At 39.6% G+C, this 25799-nt stretch overlaps 1 protein-coding gene across 7 annotated transcripts in view; it reads left to right on the top strand.

Moving 5' to 3' along the window:
- Window positions 1-437: 437 nt before the first annotated feature.
- The window catches only part of PRKCD (protein kinase C delta), a 68182-nt gene continuing 42820 nt past the window's right edge, over window positions 438-25799 (top strand). For 4 of the 7 annotated variants that reach the window (XM_032984137.2, XM_032984141.2, XM_032984134.2 and 1 more), the window contains exon 1: window positions 518-662. The gene's annotated coding sequence lies outside the window, so the exon portion shown is untranslated. Of the gene's footprint in view, window positions 471-517; window positions 663-5560; window positions 5644-25799 lie in introns of those variants that run through there. The other 3 variants (XM_042799323.1, XM_042799322.1, XM_032984135.2) reach the window with 3 other exon arrangements.

The following is a 25799-nucleotide window of genomic DNA, read 5'->3' as shown; positions in this document are numbered from 1 at the left end:
AATAAGCCTGGAATAGAAAGCGTTGCAAAGGGGTGAGGAAACCAGATCACGGCTCCTCACTGGGCAGGGGCGTGCTCACCGGCCGAGCCCCGGCCCCTCAAACCCAGCTGCTGTTCACGTCTCGGCGACCAGTGAACAAAACAAACAAACAAACAAAAAAACCCCAAACAAACAAAAAAATACCAAAAAAAAAACCAAAACCAAACCAAACGGCCAGCCCTAAAAAAAAATACTCATTTACTCGTCTCAAAGGCGGCCCAGCGCCCGCAGCACAACCCTGCCAAGGGCCCTTCGGCCAAGCCGCCCGCCGAGGTGCTCTGCGCTGCCGCGGAGGCGAGGGCGGAGGCGGCCCCCGCCGGCGGGACAGGGGGAAGGAGGGGAGGGGAGGGGAGGGGACGGGGCCGCGGCGGGCGGCCGAGGGACGGGGCACCTCCCTCAGCACCTCCGGGGCGGGCCGGCAGCAGCAGCAGGTGAGCGGGCGGCCCGCGGCCGCGTCCCGTGGGCGGAGCGCGGGGCGGGGAGCGCCGGGCTGGGCCGTGGCGGCGGGCACCTACTCTCTCCCTCTCCCTTCCTCACTCCCTCACTCCCTTTTTTCGCTCTCTCTCAGGACAGCGCCCGAAACTCGGCGGCGGCCGCGGCCCCTGACGGCTCCCTGGAAGCGGGTGAGTGCCGGTACCTGCCCCCGGCGTGGGGGGGCTTCCTCCGCTCGGCAGTTCCTGCCCCGCCTGGCGCGGGGTGAATGAGGAAGCGATACGGCTCCCTCCGGCCCGGCTGGCTTCCGTGGGGCTGCCGGCGGAGAGAGGGGCGGCCGGCTCGGCCGCCCCTGGGCTCACCCCGCCCGCCCGCTCCGGTGCGTGGTCCCGGCGGGGCTGGCGGCGGGAGTCGGCGGGGCTGCCTGCGGCACCGGGGCGCCGGCTGCCGCGGGGCTTCCTCCTCAGGCGCGCCTCCATGTTGGGCTCCGCGCCCCGGGGTGGGGGGCTGTGGCGGCAGCCCCGGGCGGCCGGCTGAGCCCCGGGGCCAGCCCGGCCGCGGACTTTGCTCACCCAGATCTCCCGGTCGCCGAGCTCGGGGTGCTCGGGATGGGGCTGGCTCGGTCGCGCCGCGGGGAAAGCCCCTCAGCCGCCGGCCGGCCGGGCCGGCACCGCGGCGGCGTTGGCGGGAGGGAGGGGGTTTGTGCCCCGTGTGAGGAGGTATCGAGGTCTGTGTGGTCCTCGGTGGAAACACGGAGTTTCCTCCTAGCAGCAACGCCAAGTTTGAGAATACCAACTTCCCCTCCCACCCGGCTGCCTTGATGCTCTGTTTCTGACTCCCGTAGGACAGTGAGCTTGAAGCAGCTGAAATGCACGATCTTTAAATGGTCAGGTTTCCAGCCGAACGGCGACAGACAATAAGAAACGAAGGAGCAGGAATGCCTGTTGCTTTTGTGTACATGCCAGGCGTGCATCTTTTGAAAACCAGTTTTCAGTTCATCTCTAGAGAATTCCCCGTTTGCATTAGGGTATGAAATATTTAAATATTTTAGTTATTGTATTATGGGGTTCTGTCTGACATCTGTTTACTCGTGGACTCTGATTGCAGCATCACTTCGCTTCTGGATTATTCAAGTAGCGCAGAGCAGAGTGTTAATCTGGACCTAGGAGCTCTTGCAGGAGATTTATGTGCAAGGATGGTACTGCTCAGTATCCCGTCTCTTGATAGTTGAATGCCTCCAAGGACAGAACTGAATCTTCAGAGAAGGCAGGTGTGGGATAATCGGTTCTCATGCTAGATCTTTTCCTAGTTTTAGACAGTAATTTGAAGCCTAAATTACATCATTTAACATTCCTACAAGTAGTCTGTCAGAATCCTGGATGCACTTGTTATGTATTTAGTTTCTTTTAATCTGATTTGGGCCTTAGCCTCGTACAGTCATTAGTCTGTTAACAGTGTAATAGGCCAACAAATAACCTCTTCAGCTCTCCATCTATCAAATAACGCTGTGCAGCCTTGTACTGATCAAATAGAAAGCTATAACCAAGTATAAACATTATAGCTTTCTGAACAAGAGACTGTGAAGTGCTTCTTAAGAAGCATAAACATTTCATAAACTTTTTTTTTTTAAGTGTATATGCAGTATTTCCTGGCTTTTTTAGTTCCCGAAAATGGCTGTATTAAAAAAACCCAGATATTTGTCTTTGGACTGATATATTTCAGGCCACCCCAAGACACTGCTAGGGGAACCTACAAATACCGAGGAAAGAAACAATTATAAGGTTGCAAAACATAAATTTAGATATTTTTTTTTTTAAGTTTCACACCCTCACCTTGGGTTTTTCAAAATAAAATACAGGTCTGTGCATTAGTTTAAGAAATTATTAAATTTTCAATTTCCTTGATCCACCTAGTTTTATTCAAAGTTATTTTTTTTGTGAAATTGAATATGGCAAACTTCTAAGGAAGTATGATTATCAGAATAAAGTACATAACTTTTGAAACTTTGACAGTTTCAAAATTGAAACACATAACAAGGTATTTCACTAGACATTATTTGTATGGTTATAAGTAATGCTAAACATAAAAGAATTTAGAGGTAGCATAAAAGAATTAAGAGTTAGCAATACTCTGAAATTTTCATCCTACACCTTGTAATTCATTTCTAGGTATGAGGGAATTGCTGCCACTCAGTGGCTGATGCAAATGTATAGAAAACTATGTTGTTACACAGCTATGATGCATGTGTCGTTAATGAGTATGTCATAAGGTAATTCTGTTCGGTGAATGTGTGTGAGAATTGATCAGGAAGATGCTTGTATTGTTCTCGCCATACATGAGCTCATTCTCAAACTTTTTTTCCCTTTTGTGTTTCATTTATTATAACTCACCTTTTCGTTAGGCGTAATTATGCAGTAGGGTTATGATTTTCTTATTGAATGGAACCATGAAATAGCATAATTTGACTTTTTGATCACAGTATAGTTGAAAAGATATTTTGTAAAGAAGGAATTATTTTTAAGCTAGAAACTATTTCTAAGCTAGAAAACTTAGGAAATTTTGTAGCTACTTTTGTTAATGAGAAATCTTTAGAAGAATCTCTCAAAGAGAATTTGGCAATTTGATGCTATATAAATCAAGGAAATAATAATAATAAAACCTAGAAAAATGACATCTTTTATTAAAATAACTGATTTCCCAGGAAAAGCATAGAAGCTTTCAGGCCTCTGAGTCTATTTTGATGTCTAAAAGCCACGATCATTACAATTAAAGTTCATGTCAAACTGAGTCCTTCAGGGCCTAATAATTTAAATTAACCATCCGTCCTTGGTGGGACTCCAGCCCATGTGGAGGTATCAAAGGTCCCTTCAGTCCAGCTAATGGACAGTGAAGCTGCAGTGGCACCAGCCTCAGTGTGGCCTGTACAGTGGTGGATACTGTCCAGGTGTTAGCCAGCACTGAGGCATGTGCCTGCTTTGGCTTCACAGGTATTTCAGTTCCCTAAAGCTAACTCAGGTGTGTCTCCTCATGATGCCGTCCAAATGTGTTATCTACCTGTAGTCCACCATCCCCGTCACTGCATTTATGAAGTATATGCTTAACCTATTGTGAAAAGAATGGAGGAAAAAAGGAATAGGCCAGGGATTGAACTGTTTGTTGCAGATGAGTCAGAGCTGAATGTGAGAGATGACAAGAAGGGATTTACCAGTGGAGTCTGGGGTCTGACTGCCTTCATTAGGAACCAAATTCCTTTGTTAATCATCCACTGATGAGAAACGTTATGCGTTTTTTACTCTGGAATTATCCTTGCATTAAATGCAGCTTCTCCATCATGGTTATCTGGTTCTGTCCAAACACGGTCTAAAAAGTACCAAAACAGTTTCTGTTCCAGTAGGTTTTTTTAACTCTTTCCCTTGCTCCATGACAAAACTTGTCATCTTTCTCTAGGTCTTCCTTTACCTGCATAATGAGTGCAGAATTGGGTCTGCAGAGCTCTATGTGGAGCCAAAGGACAACGAGCAGGAATAGGGGAAGGGTAAAAGCTTTCTGTGCCCATTTGGAGCTATTTGGATAGCACATTAAAAGTAATCATTCTGTATCCGCTTGGCTGTGCTTTGCAAGGACGCAATTAACAGAGATGAGCCTAGGAGAGCTCTTTACAGCCTTGGTAAAATAATGCTGAAATGGCTTGTGTTATGTTCTCCTTTAAAACACAGTTATTTCTACCTGTAAGAAAGTTTTTACGCTTTCTTAAAGAGGAATTACCTCTCTAAACCAGAGCTACCCCATTAGCTTTTTATGATATTTGAGTAATTTTGTGAAAGTCTGCTCTGTAAGAAGTAGCATACTGCCTCTAGCTCTATAGGGCCCCCTAGATTTATACATACTGCCTTTATGACTGGAAGCTATGCCAGTGTGCTGCTCCTGTTACCAGAGACACCAGGAAAGGTAAAGAAAAGAGAGATCTGTCCTTGGCAAAAGTGGTGTCAGATTTATTTCTGGTCTGATCTAGACCAGACTCTGTTATTACAAGTAACGCTGATACAGAGAATATAAATCTGATGTGTATATCTCTGTGTTTTAGATTATTTTCTGTTGGCCTTTTTTTTTTTTTTTTTAAATTAAAAGTTATGCAAGTGGAACATTATGTCTACCTTTCAGTGACAGAAAAGTGCCCTGACTTCCATGAAGTAACTTATGTTTTGAACATATTAAATTAGCTGTTGTTCATTTCTGATTGACGATAGATTTGACAGTTTCTCACTAAAAGATGGCAGTGATGCAGCACAGATGTATATCCATAGCTGCAAATCAAAGAGGCAGGCCATAGAATCAATTCTTTAAAAATGTTTCTCGAGTGCATAAAACCACAGAATACTTTTTACGGTATCCTCTTACTGAATTTAATGTTTTCTGGTAATTTCTTTGCCATTGTGTGTAATGCTCCATCTGGAAAATTTATTTAAGGATATTTAAGCATGTTGGTATTTATACAATAATAATTATGATCCATAAAGTGGGAGTGACCATTGCAGATAACTCATGAAACTGATGCACATTAAGCTTTTAAGCCTTGTATGATGACTTGTCTGACTGCTAAGGGAGGAGGTTGTGTCCTTGCCATCTCCTCCCATTTGATCAGTCAACCACCAAACTTTTTTAAAAAAACAAAACAAGAAAACAAACAAACAAACTAAAAACAAATACAAAAAGGCAGCACCTGTCTATATGCCCCAGAATAAGATTATTTTGGTTTCCAAGGTGCAACCCGCTTTTGAAAACAAAACAGACACTCAACAAATATTCCTATCTTGCTATTCCTAACAATTTTCCTTAGTACTCTGAGCAAACTGTGGTCTTGTTTGGTTGAAATGTAGCCAAGTGATTTCACTTTTACCTATTGGTAGTGAGATTATAGTTGGGATAGCACCTAGGAGTCTGGTTAATAGGCCAAGGTATCCTAGCACTAGGCATTGTATGTGTCTGTAGCAGAGACTCTACTAAAACAAGCTTTTTCCCAAACAGCTTATTAAGGGTGCTCATCTTTTCCGAAGAGGTGTGTGTGGGCTGAAGTCCTTCCCATCTCCCTGGGCTCAGAGGAGTTCTCCAAGTTGTCTGAATTAGTATCTTGTTTCTCATCTCCTGGATGGCTGAAAACCTCTACAGTGTGATGTATGTTTGTGCGTGAGTGGCTTTGATTTGCATTATGTTTAGTCTTTTGCAGTCTCATAAATAATTTAAGTATTTATAGACTTGGTGTAATCCTGGCTACCTGCTATAAATACAGCATATCTTGAAACATATGCAGTAAATCTAAACTTCAGCCTCAGCTGTTTTCCCCACCTCTGAGCTATGAAGTCATGCATGCTACTGATTTGGAGCTGAAAGCTTAGAGCTCTGTCAGTTTAGCCTAGTTGTGTGACAATTTTGTAATGATGAGATGTCAAAGAGTGAAAACTGCATGGTATTTTTAGCACTCAAGCGTCAAGTTACTTTCTGAGTGTTTGAATTTTTTTTTTTTCCCCATCAACACCTTTTTATTAGATATCTAATAAAATCCTTGTATGTATATTTGATTCTTTATAATATTCTCTGATTTTTCAAGGAAATATAATTTAAGCTTTGCCATGTTTTTTTCTGCCTAAGGAACTCATGAAATATGAGTGTTTAGTCAGTACCACTTTGTTCCTCATCATATGAATGATATCTAATTTATTTCAGTGCATCGAATGTATCAATATTCAACATGAGGAACAGCTTAAGGGAAGAAGGATTTTTGGTTTTGGTAGCAGGTTGGTCTTTCTAATAGTAAAGCTTTTTTTTTAAAAAAAAAACCTTATAGCTAGATCTTTTTAAGTTTTAGATGATTGAATATCTAGACAGATACTTGAAAAGATAATCAAAAATGTCTAGCAGCCAAACTCATGGTTAAGCTTGACTTCTGCAGTTTGCCTTTTTCTGGGAAATTCCCCAATGAGTACAAAGGCAGTGTAGCTAAGGTATTGCTCACACATTGTTCAATGGCTGAACTGTGCTCTTCCAGAAGGAAACTGTATTTGATTCTTGTTTGAACGAAAGAAGAATCTTGTATTTCTTAAATGAAAAAAAAAAAAAACAAAACCAAAAAAAAAACCCACAGTCCCTCCTTTTCAAAAAGCCCTCTGTGTGAAAATTTGGTAGGAAGATACAGTCCAGCCAGTAGCAAGTAGGGTCCGTTATATAGTCTTAACTTGCATTCTCAAGGAAAATTAAGATGAATAAACAGCGCAATAACTTTGAAAGTCTGTCATATTTGAAATACGACACTGACTGCCCTGTACACTTTATCTTAAGATTTTTATGGTATGTTTTGTAATGCCACTTGGTGACTGCATTTTGCTGGCATGGCTATGTATCCAAAGTGAGTATCTGCTACCTTACTGATTTTGTTAGTGCCTGTTGAACTGGAGAAAATACATAACTTGCTAAAGAATACAGTTGTGTGTCAGAATGTTTTACCAGAAAACTCTTGTGAAAGTAAGATTTATTCTTGCTTATTTTAAAAAAATGTACTTAATGTATATTCCTGTAAGAGAGAGCACAGATGGCTGTCTTACGTCAAGTAGGTGCTGCCAGGATCTTTCATTTCGATAACGAACTCTGTTCCTTTTATAGATTGAATAAAAAAAAATGGATCAGAAACCCTCAGTCATACAAGTATCTCTGCATGTGAAGGAGTAGATTTGATTATAGATACTTTCAATATTGATAGATATCTGGTTTTGGTTCTTTTAAAGAAACTTTGGTGGTTTTTTTAATGGTCTGGTTCTTGCACTCACTGAGCAACAATGATCACATTTCTTCTCATCCAGTGTGCTGGTCCGTTACTGCTGTGTTCGTGCTGGGCTGTGAATTGCTCAACAAGAGTTTAGCTGTTTCCTTATGTGTCTGTTGGCTGATGACTGTGGCCTTCACTGAACTCAAATATTCTTACTAATGACTTGAGGATGCCAATTGCCAAATATCCAGAGCAGATTTGGCTGTCAGGAAGTCCCGCGAGTTCTCTCGTATTACATTTGCTTGTGTTCCTCGATAACTGACAGGAGCTGAGATTTAGAATTTCTGTTTGACAAGTTTATCTAAGCAGCAGCATCCCAGGGGCAAGAGCTTCTTAATGTGGACCTAAACTCTTCCAGGTAATTTAAGAGCTAAAATGCATCCAGTCGTGCTTTGATCTGAATCCAATGAGCCATCTACGCTTGAACATGTCTTCTCCTCCATTCTATCAGCTAAAAAGGAGACTCCAGCATCCCCAGTTACCTAGTTTCTTCAAACCTAGCGCAAGGGTTGGGGAAGGACAGGTAAAACCAGGAGTCTGTAGGCAGCACTTGTGTCCTGCCTAGAAAAAATCCTGTCAGGGAAGTAGAGAGCAGGAAGACACAGCTTGAGGCAGTATTACAACTTTAGCAGGTGTCTTGGCCCTGACTCTGCCCTGTGAAAGAAGCATCTTTTGTGCAAGTCCAGTGAAGTTGTTCCACTGTGGGACTCCCCACCTTTACAACAGTAGGAGAGAAATTTCATTAGGGGATATTGCCAGATACTTTTTCCTGGTAGATTTTTTTCCTACAGGCCTTTTTCAAGAAATGTGTGTTTTGGACCAAAGGATTTATAGGTCTGTTAATCCCCACAGGGCTTTTATTAGGTTCTTAGGCTTTTTTTCCCCTTCCTCCAGTTTCCTTAGACCCTTACAGTGAGGGAATCTGCAATCAATTTATACCTCTCAGCTCATCCATAACTGCAGAGTAACTATTCTGTTGGCAAAACTTGCTTCATTGCATACACACTTGAGAATATTTTAAATATGGAAGGCACTCTGGAACCTAATGCTCCCCATTTTTCTGGTATCATTTTAGTAGAGGTTGGGGCTTTATTCCAGGAAGTCAGGGTTTGCTTGCCCAATGGTCTCAGCTGTGATTACTGACTTCCCTGGCTGAGCCATCACAGCCTCAGTTCAAGTTCATCAGAATTGCATGTCTGCAGGACAGTCTGTTCCAGTTAAGAGTGAGTTTTGCTTTTGTGCATCATTGCATCTGATGTGCATGCTTTTGCATGCAAATGCCTCATATTGCTATCCTAGGTAAGCACATTTGGTGTAAGTATATGTTTATTTTATCTAAAGTTAGAACAAGTTTCCTCTGAAGTGGATGATAACGCTCTGTTGCAGTCTATACTGTTTTTTCCAGCAAGCCTTTCCACATTGCTCTTACTTAAAAGATTTAAGTGATTGGATCTGCACCACCAGCTTCCTGCACCGTAGACACTCCATGTGTCCACTGAACATGTGTGGGGGTTGCTGATGAAGGAAAGCTGGAATCCTGAAGCTGCCATTTAGGCAAGGAAGTTGATGGATCATGGTTGTAAGGAGAGAGCAAGTGGGAGAGGGAGCAGCAGTGTGAGTCAAGAGACAGACCTGGAGTGCAGGCAGGAACAGCGCAGCGCGATGAGAACTGCCAGGCTACGCTGCGCTGCTCGTCCTTGTCGCACCACGTCTGTCACAGGGGTGCTGCCAGCCCTGGTGCTCTCATACATCCTCGCAAACTCCAGCTCCTCTCCAAAAGTTTTGCAATACAACCCAAATGCCCACTGGCCAGGGCTGGGGCAGAGAGGGGAAGTGGAGCTCTGGTTTGTTACTGTCTTCTGTTTCAGTTTAATTTGCAAGCTTGCATATTTCTAGCTGTGCCACTAAGATTTTCAAGGCGATCCCAGAGTTTTAATGTAATCTGTGCTAGTATCTGTCAGATTGGTTTTCTGACCTATCTTGGGTATTGCGATTTGGAATTAATGTTGCTTTTCCTTTCCAGTGGGTGGCAGTTGAAGCAAAGAGAAATATTTATTTGCTTGGAAGTTTATGTAGATATGTATTTAAGGAATGAGAAGAGAGAAGCCAAAACAGGCCAGCCCTTTATTGTCTCTCCTTATATTGAGTTATTTTCTTTTTTATTCCATCTCCTAGCTGGAGAAAAGAACAAATCAAAGGGCCCCTTGTAACCAAAATCCGCTTTTAGTTTCAATCTCCTCTAGTTTTTGTGTGTTGTTCTGTTGCTTGTTTCCTTGTTCTCTAACTAGTTAATAACTGTGAGCCCAATCTTTCCATCACTAGAGTTTTGCATTGTGTAAGCCTAATTTCAAAACTCTGAAGCAGGGAGCTGCTAACTTCTTGCAGCAATGTGTTCAGCTTCTCAGATCTGTATTTTGATTTTTGCATAGCATGTAATAGCATTCCTTTCTCCTTTTAAAAAGCAAATCTTGACAAGAAGTCTTCAATAGTGATTCTTAGAAATTTGATAGATATGATAATCCTAATATCTACCTCCTTGAAGGCCAAATTTTGACTGAAGAGTATTTTCATGCACATTTCTTGTATGGTGTTACTATATTATCTTATTCACAGCTGAGCTTCAAGCATATATTATTATAATACCATACTAAGTATGGCTTAACTAAGTAACATTAGTGCATTTAGTGAATATATAATGACATGTAAAACGTAAGTGAAGTATATATGGGAATACAGATATATTTTTTAATGTATAAATTACTGCATTTCTAAACGTAGTAGAGATTCGGTTGAGTCTACTTTTTTAAATTGTAAGATGTATGGTGCTGAAACCAAAAGTCAGGTTGAGCATTGTTCTTGGATCATGGAGCATAATTTGTCATACTTTAAGAACTACATTCAGTTATTTTTTTTCTTTCCAAGCAGTTAAAAGAGCAATAGGGCGTTTCTAACACTATCCAGTGCTTTAAATTGTGGGTAAATTCTTAATGCTGCATAAAAAGCCGGAGAAGTCTTTTATTTTAATGATTGTTCTTTTCCTAGGGATGAACTAGCAGTTCATCTTCTATAATATGTGATTATGGCTAACATACCAATTAATACACATCTTCTCCTTCAAGAAAATGAGGCCTTAGATAGGTATTTAATGTAGCTAGACCAAAATATATTTAGTTAAATTGGATAACATTATCGTAAATGCATTTCAGCAGTTTTTCTGTGTCCAGATTGAGTCATTTTATCATAGCTAAGCCTTGTCTAAGCATATGTGGCATTCCGCTTCAAGTCTGTTCTTACATTGATGCAGTTAAATACAAAAGCTTATGCAAACACAATAATTCTAAACACTTACAAACTGATTTGCCATTTGTGTGGATACAAGTTCTGCTGCTGCTGTTAGAACAAAGTTCAACTTGATTGATAGATGAAACTTGTAAAATGTTTTAGGACTCTAAATGGAAAAATATCCAGGAAGAAACCTTTCTACCCCTTCCGGCCACATAAAATAAATGTTGAGAAATTAATTACCAGAGCAGCAAGGCGTTGAGCTTTGTCTGGCTGATAACAAAACTGATTTTACTTATCAGCAGTACTGTTTGGCTGTAATGACCTAAAATGGAAATATTTTTTTAAGCTAAAAATACTCGGAAAGCTGTGACATAGCATGTATTCAGTTTTGTCAAAGAGACACAGTCAAACAGAAAATGACTCTTTTTTTCTTTCTTTTTTGTTACAAGACTTTATAATAACATCTCTGATGACTGTAATGTATGTCAGCAGAAAAAAAAAAAAAATCTTTTCAGTTCCTTCAGTGTAACTGTCAATTACTGGATTGTCATTTGCGGGAAAAATTGCTGTACGCTTCTATAGACTGTGAGGAAAAGGCTCTAAACTCTTGTAAAATGTTTTGAGACACACACACGTAGCAATGGTATGCTTGAATTCCAGAGCTTTCTTTACATTCTTGAAGACTTCATCCTATTGACAAACAAATCTTACTTTGGGGGTTATGGAAGGATTTTAGCATTATTTCTAGTCTAGATTTTAAAATTATCTACTTGTATTATAGTTTTGGTATTTTCTATTCTTACCCCCCTCCCGCATAAATATGATTTTCTTACAACTATTTCATGCTGCTTTCCCATGAGTAAGCTGATTCTAATGCTAAAAAAAATTTTTGAGTCTCAACAGAGGGATGTTTTCTTTGTTTGCTTTAAACAAACCATGAGAGTTACACAGCTCTGTTTTGAATTAACAGCTCTCTAAGCGAGGCTGTACACTTAACGCTTCGCAGACACTGTGGTGGGGCAGTAGTATGAGCATTCAAATACTTCAAAGGAAAGGCAGCCATATCTAGCGTTTTATCTTCTTAAAAGCACAAAAAAGAATGCCAGACTCATGTAATTGAGAACATTTGCTATAGGCAAGGTGTCCCGGGCAGACCAAGATGGAAGAATGTATCCATGTTCTGCTGCATTTAATGGTGCTTTAGTTGCTAAGAGCACCCTACTGCCTAATAAGGAACAGTTAAAGGCAACTTAAAAACACGTCTGTTTGTGTCTCTGTGCTTTTGGTATTATTCTTGTGGTGCTTTAGCTCTTATTTGGGGCTCTGGTTAAAATAGCAGTAAGTAAATGAACAGCATTCTTAGGATCTTCTGATCAGGGTCTTATTTTCCAAAGTCTGCTTAAGACCCCTACTGAATCGCTTAACCATTAAATCACCCAAAGTAATTTGTTAGGAAATTTACGAAGCTACAAAAAAAGATATACTTTTCAGTACATCAGTTTCTAGACTTTGTAAGCCTTTCAAAGCTGGTGTTTAAATACCATAGCACAGCTTTATCTGTGGTCTGTGCTCAGTGCATGAAGCAATGGAGGGAAGCAGGGTAGGGAATGACTGGAGCTGGATGTGGGACTCTGAAGAGTTATGACAGCAAGAGTGCTTTTGTACTGGGTAGCAGAATTATTCTGCTGTTGCTTGACCCCTAGTGTCTTGGGTGGTTTGGGTAAATTCTTGCTTGTTGCCTGCCAAGAACAACATGGGTAATGCATCCCATTTTCTTCGGTTGTTTGCTTGTTTTTCCTATTGCAATAGCCTGAGTGTAGGTGCCTGGTTGGGGAACCCCACTGTGGGCTGTCACCTTACATGCTTTGCTGCCAGCCCCACCTCAGGCAGGGCAAGTGCTGAGCCATCCCGCTGCGTTACTGCCCTTAGCTCTCCTCCAGCGTCGCAGGACTGACCACGCTGCTCAGCCACCTGTGCTGCAAAGCAGCACCCACTTCTAGCCTCGCACAGACTGAGCCCTTCTCCGTTGGGAACTGGAGAGACTTTCATGTAATTGATAGTGTACAGTACTGCATCAAGGCTGGAACAAAGATGAGGCAAATGTTTCTGCTAACATCTCAGGCAAAATCAAGTAGTCTTGAGACTTTGAGTTTTCTTGTGCGTTCTTTGGGACTTTATGATGTATCATAAAGTTTCTGAGAGATTTCTTTTCCTTTAAGTTAGGTTTTACATGAAGAATTCATCTATTGTGCCCATGCAGGTGTGTTAATAAGATGGGGAGAAAATGAGGGGAGTAATAGAGAGGGTTTTATCTCATAAAAGAAGCCGAAAAGCTTTTTTAGTTCATTTCATCTTTCCACAGATTCCAGTTAGACTCTTGCTCAGTATTGCTTGGAGCCATGTTCAGATACTGACTGCTCCTCTCTGGAATCAATGTCATATCATCCTCGTGTTTACCTGAGATTATGTCTGGCTGAGCTTGCAAATCTTCACACTTAACTGAACAGAATTTCTCTTTTTGAGTCTTCTGAATGCTTGATTTAATAAACTGCAAGAAAGGCATATTCTGGTTATCACTGAGCAGAACCCTTTCCTGTTGGAGAAGGAACATGGTAACAGGGAAGGCGGAAGCCGTGGGGAGCCCCTCTTGCATGTTTGGTGCAACTGCAAGTTGGAGTCACAAGCTGTAGATCAAAGAATGGGAGATGTAAGCCTGTCCTCTCAGCTTTTGAGCTTTATATGCAATGCAATGACTTCAGCTGTTGCAGCATCTTTTCTTAAACTTTTATGAATGTTCCTATGCTATATAGAATTAACACTCTTGTAATTTGTGTTTAACTTGAGTTGGATAGTGGGAGGTGGAGCGGGTTACCTAAAGAACCTTTGCACTGTGTGTCCATTAGTTGCATCTCCCCACAGTTACAAACAGTTACAATTGCTTTTATTCTTTGAGGCTGTGTAGTGCCATATGACACCAGATGCATATGACATTCATAAATAACCTGTGGTGAAAATGTTTGTTCTTACAACTGAGTGATAATAACAGCTACAAGGAAGTAATAATGTCCCTAGCAAGCAACATATTGAGCGTAGGCTGGTTGCTTCTGTTCTTTTAATGTGAATCCTGGAATCCAGAGGCTAGTTGGTTCTAACGATGCATTTGATAAACATATTTCTAAGCTAGTTCCCGCATCATGTAGGTATTGAAGTTGTCCAAGTTCTGAATGGGCCTTTAGGAGCATAACGCTAATGCTCTGGGCAGGCTCTGAGTTTTTGGGTGCTGGTAAATACTAAAAAAAAAAAAATAAAGTAAGCTTTGACTTTGAAACAGTTTTTAAGATGTTTGGCTGTGTGTTCTGAGGGTGCAAATCAAAACACTGCATTCTTTATAGGTCAGTAGAAAGGTCCAAACTGGTAGCAGTGATGTGGCCGGCATGTGACTTTAAGGGATCTCGCAGCAGTATAAGGGGCTTGCAGCTGCACTGATGAGAGATGTCAAGGGACCCCAGAGGGGATCGCAGATGAACTTTATCCTGTTAGTTACATCCAGTGCTAACAGTGCTGGAAGTAACCCAACAGGGAAACCAAAATGCTGTTGTACTTCACAGCCCAACCAAAAGCCAGAAACTTGTGTACTTCACTCTGCCTAGAGGCTTTTCCTACTGCAAAGACAATCAAGTTTATCTGTTGCTGTTAGACTTTGGTTTGTCTACATGTACTCAAATACTGTACAGCCCATCATATCAGGAAGGAACTAGGTAGTTACCTGTGCTCACCAGACTTTGAATAATATTTGAGTAAAACCAGAATGAAAGCAGTTAAACCACATTTTTCTGTTGATGTAGATATGCTCACAAAGATCTCAATATGGTCATAGTTTAGGTGGCACAGTAGCACCATCATTGACGTAGAAATGAGTAAACTCTCGCATTCATACTTGAAGCTGCAAGCCTGTGTTTCAAGAATGAAATTTCCCTGACTTTAGCCATACAGCCCATTGAAGGCAATAATATTTTCCTTCTGCTACAGATGTTTTAACCAGTACCATTGCACTTGTTAAGAGATGTGTCCCCCTGCCTCTACCCCCCAGAAGAAACCCTGAAAAGAAAACTCAACCCTTTGTTGCTAAAGTCTGAAAATAGCAGAATATAATTCTGATACTGCTTTAAGCAAGAGAGAAATTGAGACCTCAAGTTCTGTACTTTAAAACACATTTCCACATGACATATTCTGGTGAGATCACTCTCAACAGAGCATGTTTTGCAGAATTGTTTCAAACTCATCTTTCACTTTGTATTCCTGTGCTCCACTTTTATCCTATGCCTTTTTATTTCTGTGCTTTGCTGAAAAGCCAGTTGCAATTCAATCCTCTTCTCTTTAAAATACACTTTATACAAAGAATGTCTGCAGTGAAACCTTTTAAATCATGAAACTCAAAAAGCTTTGGTCTTCCATTGCTCGGTTTGCTCTCTTTCTTGACCTTTGGTTTCTGTGATACATAGGATACATAAGTAGCAAACAGTTAAACACTGATCTTCAGAAACTTCATTGGATTACTTTGCTTCTCTCTTATTTTATTCCTTCCGGAGGCTGATGACAATTCACTTGTGCTCCTAGGCAACTTAACATTTCCACAGAGAGACCATTATTAAAACAAATAACCAATTCCAATGGTAATACTAGTAGAAAGCAGTATATTGCAATGTAATGAATTTCTGAAATCGGTCATTAAGTAATTTTTCTGTACCCTGAATTTGTTATATGGAAACTGCAGGTTTGGAGAAAAAACAAATCGATGGTCTCCGAAAACGTGTACAACTTTAGTTTCTAGTTTCTTTAGAAATTAATGGTAAGACTCCAGGGGAAGAAACATGATGTGCTAAAATGTATTTTGCCCAAAATTAAGTGTCTCAGTCATGCTAAAGGAATGGGAGTGTTTGGGTTTTTTCCTTACTTTTTTTTCAGTGAACAAAATCCATTGTGAGATTGTCAAGTCCTCTGCAGTTTGCAATCAGATGCTTCCAGGATCTGTCACAATAATTAGTTTGCTTGTCTGAATCTCTTCAAAGGCACAATTTAACTTCAGCAATTCAAAGAAAAACCTTTTTAGTTATTAAAATTCCTAATGGGTGTTTGTTCAGTGGCTAGCAATATAGGAGGTAGTATAGTGAGTTCAAAAGTAGTATAGTGATTCAAAAGTTGCTTATAGCTGGAGGTTCTTCCCTTTCAAAATGCTTTGTAAAGTCAACAGAGCTGTGGATACAGGGTGTAAAATTCAGAGCAACTGTACCGAGATCAAACAATTCTGCAACGGTGTACAGTTCTTTACTTTGAGTCTATATAGAGTTTATGCTTGTTTTATTTAGTGAAATACATTAAAAGAACTGATATGACATTAGTGTGAAGTGTAAGGGTATACAAATAAAGTAATGTGTTCCTATAAAAGCTCTCCTTTGGAAATGTATTAGGGAATAGAAGTTTTGGTTCTTTCACAGTAGCTGTTTTGTCTGTCTTAGTTGGATTTTCCAGTGTTTGAAAGGGTCTTTGTTAGGCTCTTTGGCTCTTCTTGCCACTGATATACAGGGCTGAGGTTTTCCTGTTCAGGGGAAAATTGGCTGAACTCACCATGCTTTTTCTAATGAAGCTCATAGAGCAGAGTGTCGTCGTGGAAAATGTAACAGATTGGGTTTTATTCCGCTGGTATATTTTGGACCTTTACCATGTTCTCATTTATCTCTCATTCACAGAAACACTCTAAAATGGCAACCATCTAATCTTATTTAGATTATAAAGCCTTTGTTATGGCTCCAGTGTTTGATGGCTGATGTTTTACTAATGCTTTGATCTACATTTTTTTGGTTTTAGGTTTTTTCCCTCAGTGCCTGTGGAAACAGTCAAAGTCCTGATTATTCTCAGTGGCTAATATAATTTTCTATGGAATCAAATTGAAAAAGGTTTCTGTTCGATTAGTGCAAGCATATACATGCTTTACTTCATTTTGCAAAGTAATGCTTATTGCTAAATCCTAACTCTTCTCTGTGAAGGCACAGCTTTAATAACTGTGCTTTCTGCCTCCGAGCTGGCTCTTTGTGAACAAGTAAAAGATTCCTGGTGATGCTTCGTATGAAACATAAGGGTTCCTGTCTTGTCTGTCCTCTAGTTTGTTTTCTGTTATTCATATTATGGTTATTATCCAAGTTCAGGATATTTAGGTGCAATAAAGTTATAGCAGTTGTAAGAAGCTTGTGCCTCCTTGACAAAAGCCACATGTACTATTTCAGATAATTGTTCTTGACTTCAGTATGAGTGCTCCAGAGAATGAGGATCATGCAGTTCAGTTTGATTGCTGCTCCAGTTACAATGTGTAAAGCTTGTCTTCTGCAGCTCTGCCTAGTTTATCTGGAAAAGCAGGAAAAGTTTTCAAGCTATGAGCCTCATTTAGATGGATTCTTCTCAGTTTTGCCCAGTTGTCAGTGATTACTTCCTGGCAGGTGCAAGTGCTGCATCTGCTCCCTGAAGGACTCAGTCTCTGTGACTGAGATTTGCCATAGCCTGGGTCTTAAAAGTTGGAGGCTATATAAAAGAAAACTCATATGTCTGGGAAGATACTACTGAGGAAAAATCAGAAACAGAGGTAAACAGTGAGTCTGCATAATATTTCTTATTATTTGAGTTAAATAGAGTTTAACTCAGTAGTTAAATTTTTGTGGCTTAGGCTGTAGTACAAACAGGTAGGAAACATAGATTGTTGCTCTGGGCTTCTTGAGAACGGCAAACCTGGTGACTTGTTGGGTTAGCACATTAGTCATCTACTACCTTGTGTATTCAAGGAAAAATCCCAGATACTCTTCTGATGATGTGACTCTCTCTGTCTTGCCTAAGTGTAGTTAGATGCAGCCCATATCCAAGAGTTTTGGAAGACAGAATTAAATCCTTGCCAAGTATGAAAGACAGGTATGACAGGTGAGTACTCTTGGCAGACAATTTCATTTATTATGCAGCTATTTTAAGTGGCAAGCTTCCAGTTTTCCACTTACAAAGGAAGATAATTGCCTAACATGGAATACAGTGGGATAGAAATTATGTCCTTCTGTCTTTTGGTAGAACAGGTCCTTTTATTTCATGACATGCTGGAAGGACCAACTGTGCTGAAATCATGCCAGTTCCAGACACTGTGTGTATATCATGTCTCCTGTTGCCCGCCAGAAAAATAAGTTTATGAAATGTTGGCAAATGCCTAAATGAAGGTTAATATACAAATTACAACTGGGCCAGTCTGCAGTTATGTGGTAGCTTCCTTAAATGTGTAACGGCTGGAGGAAGATGGGTTTTTGATGTTGTTCTCATCCTTTAATTCCATGGGAATTGTATCTTATTCTTTATTTTTATGTTTGCTTAAATTGCTCTGAAGATGGTGTCAGTAACTTGCTTGTCCTTTGTATTGTGTTTGTGATTAGAGTAATTTAAGTTTTTTCAGAGAATTTTCAGTGTCATTGAGAGATGGAATCATCCTCATTTTAAAGGAGGAAAATTGTTATGGGAATAGTAGTAGATTTTCATCTATTTAAGATGGTAACTCGTATTTTATTTTTAACTATACCCGTGTCTCCAAAGTACATTCCAAGTGATTTCTAGCCATGTCTTAATAAAGAGTGTTGCAATTTTTTGGATGAAACTTAAAAACTCCTCTGTCTCTTTGAGGCGGAAAACCTGTAAAGTCTGTGGAACTTCAGTGTGGCAATTAAAATTAGACATAGTTGTAAGTAACTGAAAACACATATACTAATCAGAGATGTTAAGCAACTTCAGTGGAGTTTGCTAGCAGTCATGCTTGTAATGCATGTCAGAGGCTATTACTGCTATTTTGAATGAGTCATTTGGGTAACAGAGGTCATGGCTTAATTTATAATTGTATACATAAGTACACAGAACACAGGAACCACATATTAACTACTTTGCATTATAATATCTTTTTACTGTCTCATCATTCAAAAATGTATTTTCAAAGGAAGAGGAGCAATCTGAAATAAGTATGTGCTTGTATAGGTTAAACTGCATGTATTCAGATGGATCTTTACATTTTTGATGCCACACTGAAATATTTATATGATATTCAGATAATGCACATGGAATAGACATGATCAGCTTCCTGGAAAAAGAGGAACTACTGTTTGGAAATGAGCCAGTGATCCATCTAATGAAATTCCATAGATCAAATAATGATCAACACCCAGTGGAAGATTAAAAAATACTATAAATATCTGGTTTGATGCTTTTAGTTTTTTGTTGCTTCTGAAGCAGAAAGCCCCCAGCTGGCCTCACAAAAAGATGAAGGGTAAAAAAAGAAAAAAAAAAAAGGCCTTGACTGATGTCTTGAAATTAAGCATTTGTGGAAGAAAAGGATCAGCTAAAAGACCTGATGCTGAAGTTAGCTTGTCCACGAAGAATTCTTGCATCATCAACAGCCTACAAATGTAATGAGAATGGCTGTTAACAATATTCTTGACACCTTCCACAAAATCCTTAATGTTACTGAGTTTTATTCTAACCATTTTTTTCCCCCCAGAAATGTGTTTTCATTGGCATAGCATTGTGAGACATCAAAATGGTGGGCTCTGAAAAATCTAAACTTGCACTTGCCTCAGCAAATGGCACAGTCCTCCATGGGAGTACTGTGAACCCTTGAATTTAAGCTTTTCTTTTAAAAATCTATTCCTATGGGTTCCATACAAAATGGTTTCAGCACAAAGATGGGGTCAGCCAAGTTAAATCAGCTTCAAGCTCCAGAAGTACTAAGTCTTTGTAGAAGTCTTTGGATTGCCACAAAAGTGATTTACTGGTTTGATATATTTTTTTAAATTATTATTTCTATTTATCTTTAAAACCTTAATTTATTTTCCCCTACTTAGAAATGCTTCTAGAAGCCACGGCTTTGGGTTTTAGAACTTGGGAAAGAGCCCAGACAGTAGCTGGGTAGGGAATAGTCCCATGAATAGCATTTTGCAGCCAGGAAGATGAGTGATGAAAGGTAAAGATAAACTTCATTCATTCCTTCAAACAAAGATGAAGAAAAAAACAAAACCAAAGCATCTCTTATTTCTGCAGCTGCTGGAATTGGGCTTTATGTAGGGCTTGAAGTCTGCAAGACACTGTCCTTGGTGAAGCTGGTGGCTGCCTAGAGCAGCAGGCTGCTGGGGTATTAATACAGACATGGTTTGGTGCCCACTGTGGGTGTGTCAGAGCTCGGTAAAGTTAGCCTGGCTGGTACCAGAATGTCATACTGGTGCCCAAACAGCCCAACTCTTGGGGCTCTCCCTGGTTCTGCAGCCCGGGGCCAATCCTTTCCTTCATCTCCCTTTGTGCAGCAGGAACGGCCCATCGCTCCAGTCCCTAAGCTTACAGGTGATACGGTTTGTTTTGCTGAACCTGCTGAGGAGCTGGGATTCTAGTCAGGGCTGTCGTATCCATCATATCCATTCCTGGCATGTGTTTTGGCATGTGCCTCCTCCTAAGAAGACATGTACATATTTAGGAACTCAACTGAAGCAGCTAGTCATGGTCCCTGGCGTGCATCCTGACAGGGATACTGCCACCACAAAGGAGCGTGAGAAATTAAGTTGGTGATATCTTATGGTCCAAACACTTGCACGAGCTATTTATTGCCTTATTATGGAGTACTTTATTCCCAAGTTGTAGCACAACTATTTTCTTTTTTTCCCCCCAGACTGCTTAATTCTTAGGTCTTGAAACTAGGGAATATCGGGTAAAAATTTTTAGTATCATATCAATCCACTCATGGTGGTGTTGCTCCTTGTTCTTTACTATGTTTTTTTAAGAAACTGTGTGTTCCCGTGTACTCCTATAGCTTGCTTGAGAAGGCATGTTTATTTCTGGAAGCTGTGCCAAAAGGAGTGGTTAATCCACTCCAGAAGTGATAGGACCTAACTGAGGTGTGATGAGAGGAAAATAGTTCTTCTAAATATACATAATTAGGGCTTGTCACTTGAAAAGGATAAACAGACTGAAATCTCTGATAATCCAGAATTTTGTATCTACAATCTGCTAGTTTGCTGGAGATGGAAACAATCTTACATGTGCCGTCTGTATCCCAAAATCCAGACCACCAGGGTTTGTCCCCTGGATGACTAAGACATAGGTGAAAGCTAGCAACAAAAGTAATAGTTCTAAAGTTCCTCTCCATCTTTCTCTTCCACCTGTTGCTTTTTTATTTTTTCCCCCATTGCTAGATACAGTTGTCATGCAGTTTTCTAAACTGTCTTAACACTTTTGGCTTTTGAACATGTTCATTTGTTACACATCTACATCTCTCTTCTTTGCTCTGTGGGTTGTCTCTTACTGACTTCCCTCTGCATACCATGTGGTTCATAACATTTATTTCACCTACTAGGTACCAATAAGGAGACAATCTTGAGTTTTTAAGGAGCTCTGATTATCAATATTAGATGATTTTAAGGCATATTTTGCATTGCATGTACTGCTGGCCCTCAGTGTAAGGCTTTAGCATCTCTCTCCTGTTAGATGCTTCAACATTATTTATGTAGTATTTGTAAACTTACAGGCAGAGTGTCTGGGAATGTTTGCTGCATTCCCACAGAGATGAACTGTATTTTGGCAGCTGGTTAATGCCACAAAGCCTCGAGTTGTTACTACTGCTCTCTAGTTGCGATTCCTCCACCAGTTAGATGACTTCTGATAGTTGTTCTGCAGAATGAACTGCAGACAGTTGTTCTGCTGTGATTGTCAATCTGGATTTTAAAACATAGGGTCTTCAATGTAACTTGTTTGTGGGATTGGTTCAACCCAATTAATTTTGCTTTCATCTCTAAATACAAGCCATAAATTAAGATCTTTGTTCCAAGCTGAGCTGACAGTTGGTGTTAACAAATTCTATTTTTAATATTACAGTTTGTGTTGCCAGCCTTCATAATTAAGGCGCTTTAGCGAGTATACATGTCTTGTTTCATTAGAGCAAACTAAGGAACGGTGAAATTGAAGGGTCATGGTGCATTCAAGGTCAAACTCAAAGGAAAAGCAGTACAGTTCAACTTGGGACCTTGTCTACTTTTATGGTAGTGAAGTCACCGATTGCTGCTATGTAATCTAATCTTTCCCTGTTCTTGCTTATGTTGGAATGTGAAAGTGAAGTTTCAGTCATTGTTTGTAATGAATCCAATGAATATTGAAACCTGGAAGAATACTATTCTTGCTTCTTTCCTATTTGAGAGACACCAGCTCAATCTAAGGTGAGCTTGGCATTTGTACCAGGGTGAAAAATGAAGAACATTAGCTGTAGCGTTCCTCAAGGTAAAGGATTTGGATGAGGTCTTGTGAAACTTCTATCAAAATAATTCTTCTCTTGTATTTAAGAAAATGGATAAAAGAATGAACATGTTTTAAGCCTGGTCTGGCCATTTGTCTGTTCTGAATTATAACTGTCTTCAGATACCTTTTAGCCAGGTAGTTGAGTAGATAACATAAGAAACTCTTGCTACAATGTATTTTGCTTATGCTGGTTAACACACCAGGAAGAGAATATAATTTAAAAAAATGTATCTTTGTATTTTAAGTTATCTTTTTCCACTTCCCTGGGTATTTCCGTACTCCATCATTCCTTATATTTAGCTGGTTTTACTTAGTATTATTTATTGTGAAGGTACTGGTAGGGGAAGCTTGTGGTTTTTGTGGGTTAGCAGTTTTGTAGGATAAATAGGTTCTACTTAACACTGTGTAAGATATAAACTGAGAACTTTCTAACTAAAATGCCATTAACATCTACATCAAGCCAGGCCTATAGTCTTTGCATCCAAAACTAACATGCAGTTACATTCATCTGCCCTTCAGCTCTTGAACAGATTGTCCTTTTTGTCGGTTACAGCATCCAGCCACCCACCAAGCCCATATACACCTCCTTGCCATTGCTCTAGGCTTCACAGGACATTGTTCATGATCTTTCTTAGGAAACATTTGGAGCCACAGTACTTTCAACAACAATATTACAAAGTGATTTTCATGGATTTGTATTTAAAATCTATGAAAGAAATAGAAGCGGACCTAGTATGTGCATTTGGTATGATACCATATTAAAAATAATATTACAGTAATCTGTGCTGTATTTTGCTGGCTTCTTTAGAGTTTTAAATAATCCTTGCAGGATGGAACATTCTGAGCTTTAAATAGCTTCAATATCTCCTGACTTGGTAGGGAGATTTTTTTACTATTGCCACAGTCATATAACCACTTCTAGTTTTCGGGCCATTTGGAACAAACTTGTTGCAGGGCCCTTAAAAGGAACAGCTTTTGAAAAAACCACCTATTATTCATGCTTATAATTTTATAAAGATGAATCTCAAAGATGAGTAGACAGTCTACAAACTGCTTGAGATGCCCCTTGGAAATCAAGTTTGATTTTATTTCAGATCTGAAAAAAGGCTTTGAAAAAGGACTTGGGAACTTTTAGTAAGTATTTGTAATGGCAGGTTACCTGTCCTTGCAATTCTGAGCTATATACTTACTCAGCACTCTTGGTTTATGAGTAAGTGAGGAAGTTGGGAGTTTCCACAAGCATGACTCATATCAAGGAGGAATCCCAATAACTCTTCTCCCCTGTCTGATCATGGAAGCAAATTCATTAACATGCATGCGTAGTGCATCTTCCCAAAATTACAGCAAGACTATTGATTCCCCTTGCTGCAGGAGACAGGATGAAAAATTCTGAATGTAAGTTTAGTAACACATTGCCTCAAAAGCAGGTAGAATTGCTGTTAGGAACCTGTAACTGGCCATCCTGACAGCTTGCTTAAAGTATATTATTGAGCCTTCCTGTCGATTGTTTTTGAAAGAAATAGTAAAACTCTGACTTTTCAGGCTTTAGAGTATAATCTTTAGCTATGATGACATCTTGCTGCTACTAGACAAGCCCTTCTCTGTCCATTTGGTTAGCTTCGTTTTCTAGTAGGTAGATCATTGTAGTAAACATGAACGGAGGCATGGAGGTCAGCAGTAAATGGATCACAAGCCTGAACCTTGTTCTTTTGGCTCTCTCATGCCAATATCATAAATGTAATACTGCGTGCCACTGAGCTGTGAGTCTGCACAAGTATCTGGAATAACCATTTCTTTGTGTAGCTGTTGTAACTTCACTAGATGATGCTGGAAGAATTTTAACTGTATCTTTTAAACTGCTACTGCAAATTGCTTGGAGACTCTCACTATTTTCTGTTTGGAGAGCAGAAATTAATGTTTCCATTGTATAACATACTGAAGGTTTAGTTTGAATTAAACAAGAGCCCAAAAATATTTACTGACAAGAAAAAACAAACTGAACAGTGTTTTCTTTGATGTCGTCAGAGTTTATTGCACTTGCTTGTCCTAAATTTCAACATGGTATTGGAAGTTCTAAACAGTGACTGTGGAAACAGCTCTACCCTAGTACTGGTCGAGTCTCCTAAACTACTTCTGTATTCTGCAGCAGTACAGATTAATGCTTAAAATGCTGCTACATTCATTTTGTGTTCAAAGTCTCAAAGTAAAACTCTGGAACTGCTCAGATCCACTTTCAAGGTGAGTGAAGGCTCTATTTCCTGGGCAGTACCTACACTATGCATCGGTGTTCCAGAACAGTACTGAATATGTGGGGTATTTGTTACTTCTTGTATCTGAGTTTTTCAGAAGTAACGACCATGGGAAATTTTAACAAAGTCTGGAATAACTAGGGATTTAAACTCTTGTAACTCCTAATGCCCTGATTTATACAAGTCTACTAATGTTTATCTACACTGCACTGAGCCTTTTAGTTAATGTTAAGCATGTTGAGAAAGATGAATATACGCATCCAGTTTGCTGTGTGATTAATACAATGCATTAATGTGGGTTGATATGATTAACACCATTTTTTTAAAGGGACTATTTTAAATTTCTCTTAATTTGCTTAAGCTAGTTGGGTGTCTTGTATCAGTCTATCTTCAATCATAAATGAATGCTATTGCTAGAAAAATGTGTTAAGATTATTTACAATGACAGGAAAGAATCTACAGTCGCCATTTTTTCATATTTCTTCCTTAAGAAGCACTTGGTTTATTATCTAAGTACCCTTTTGTTCTATAAAGAATGGTAGGGGAGATGCAGACTTTGTTCTAGAGGTTTCTGCATAGTTTTTGTGGGCAATGTCTGAAGTCAGCAACACAGGGTTTATTCTCCATTTTCCTTTTTCTCTATTCCTCTGGAAAAGGAAATGAAAGCAGCTTGAACAGTGTGTATCGTTTGCTTGAGATGTATAAGTTGTTACTACATGAAACTTTTTTATACCTGACTATAACCCATAATCGTAACAAAATAAGGGGACTATTTCTAGACAAGCACTGAGCAAATACTGCATGACATACAGTGTTTCCATCAGTGTAATACTGGAAACATTTTTCTCAGTTTCACTTACAGAAGTAGATATGCAAGTTCAACTTTGCCTTTTGTCCAGGAAGCTGTTATACGTATTTGTATACGTTTGGTAGTCAAGATTAGATCAAATTTTTAATATATTCAATGAATATATGTGGAATATCGTTATTACTTTATGCAAATATTTCTCTCAAAAATTTTTAAAACTGAAAAAGCCCTAGACCAGTGGAACAAACTGTTAGTGTGGGGAGATAATGATAAAAATCATTCTTCTTCCTCAGGCTATCTGATCTTTGTGTGTGTGATATATACTTGTGTATCTTACCAATAACCGGTGTTTCTCCATATACATCTTAGATGAGCAGAGGGCACTGACAGCTGCAGGAGAATCATGAAGTTCTTTTCTCCCTTCACGTTTCATCAGATGAATTTTAAGTGCTGTTTTATATAATTCTGACATTTTCTGTCAGAAATAGGTTTCATAGCTTTATTTTTAGAGATGGATTTAGTTTTATAAGAGTCAAGAAAACCCTAACGCTCTAATAGGAAAACTGCATCTTAGACAAAGAGATAACATTACGGGACTATAAAAATTATATTTACAAAAGTACTTTTTAATTAAGGTTTTTCACAATGCAAGCAAATACATTTTCCAATATAGCTGTGTTTCAGGTCTGAGTAAATATTTTTGTTTAATAGTCTCACAGAGGCAGAATGGGATGTCTATTAAAGGCTGGAAATGTAGCTGTTTGCAGCTCTTTCCCACAGAGTTGAAATTCATTGGGCCAAAGTTGATTTAACTTTTGATTTAACT

This window comes from Tyto alba, unplaced genomic scaffold, assembly GCF_018691265.1.
Source record: "Tyto alba isolate M040663 unplaced genomic scaffold, T.alba_DEE_v4.0 Super-Scaffold_3, whole genome shotgun sequence".
Taxonomy (NCBI): domain Eukaryota; kingdom Metazoa; phylum Chordata; class Aves; order Strigiformes; family Tytonidae; genus Tyto; species Tyto alba.
Note: the sequence above shows the minus strand (reverse complement) of the source record. Positions and strands in the feature narration are given on the sequence as shown.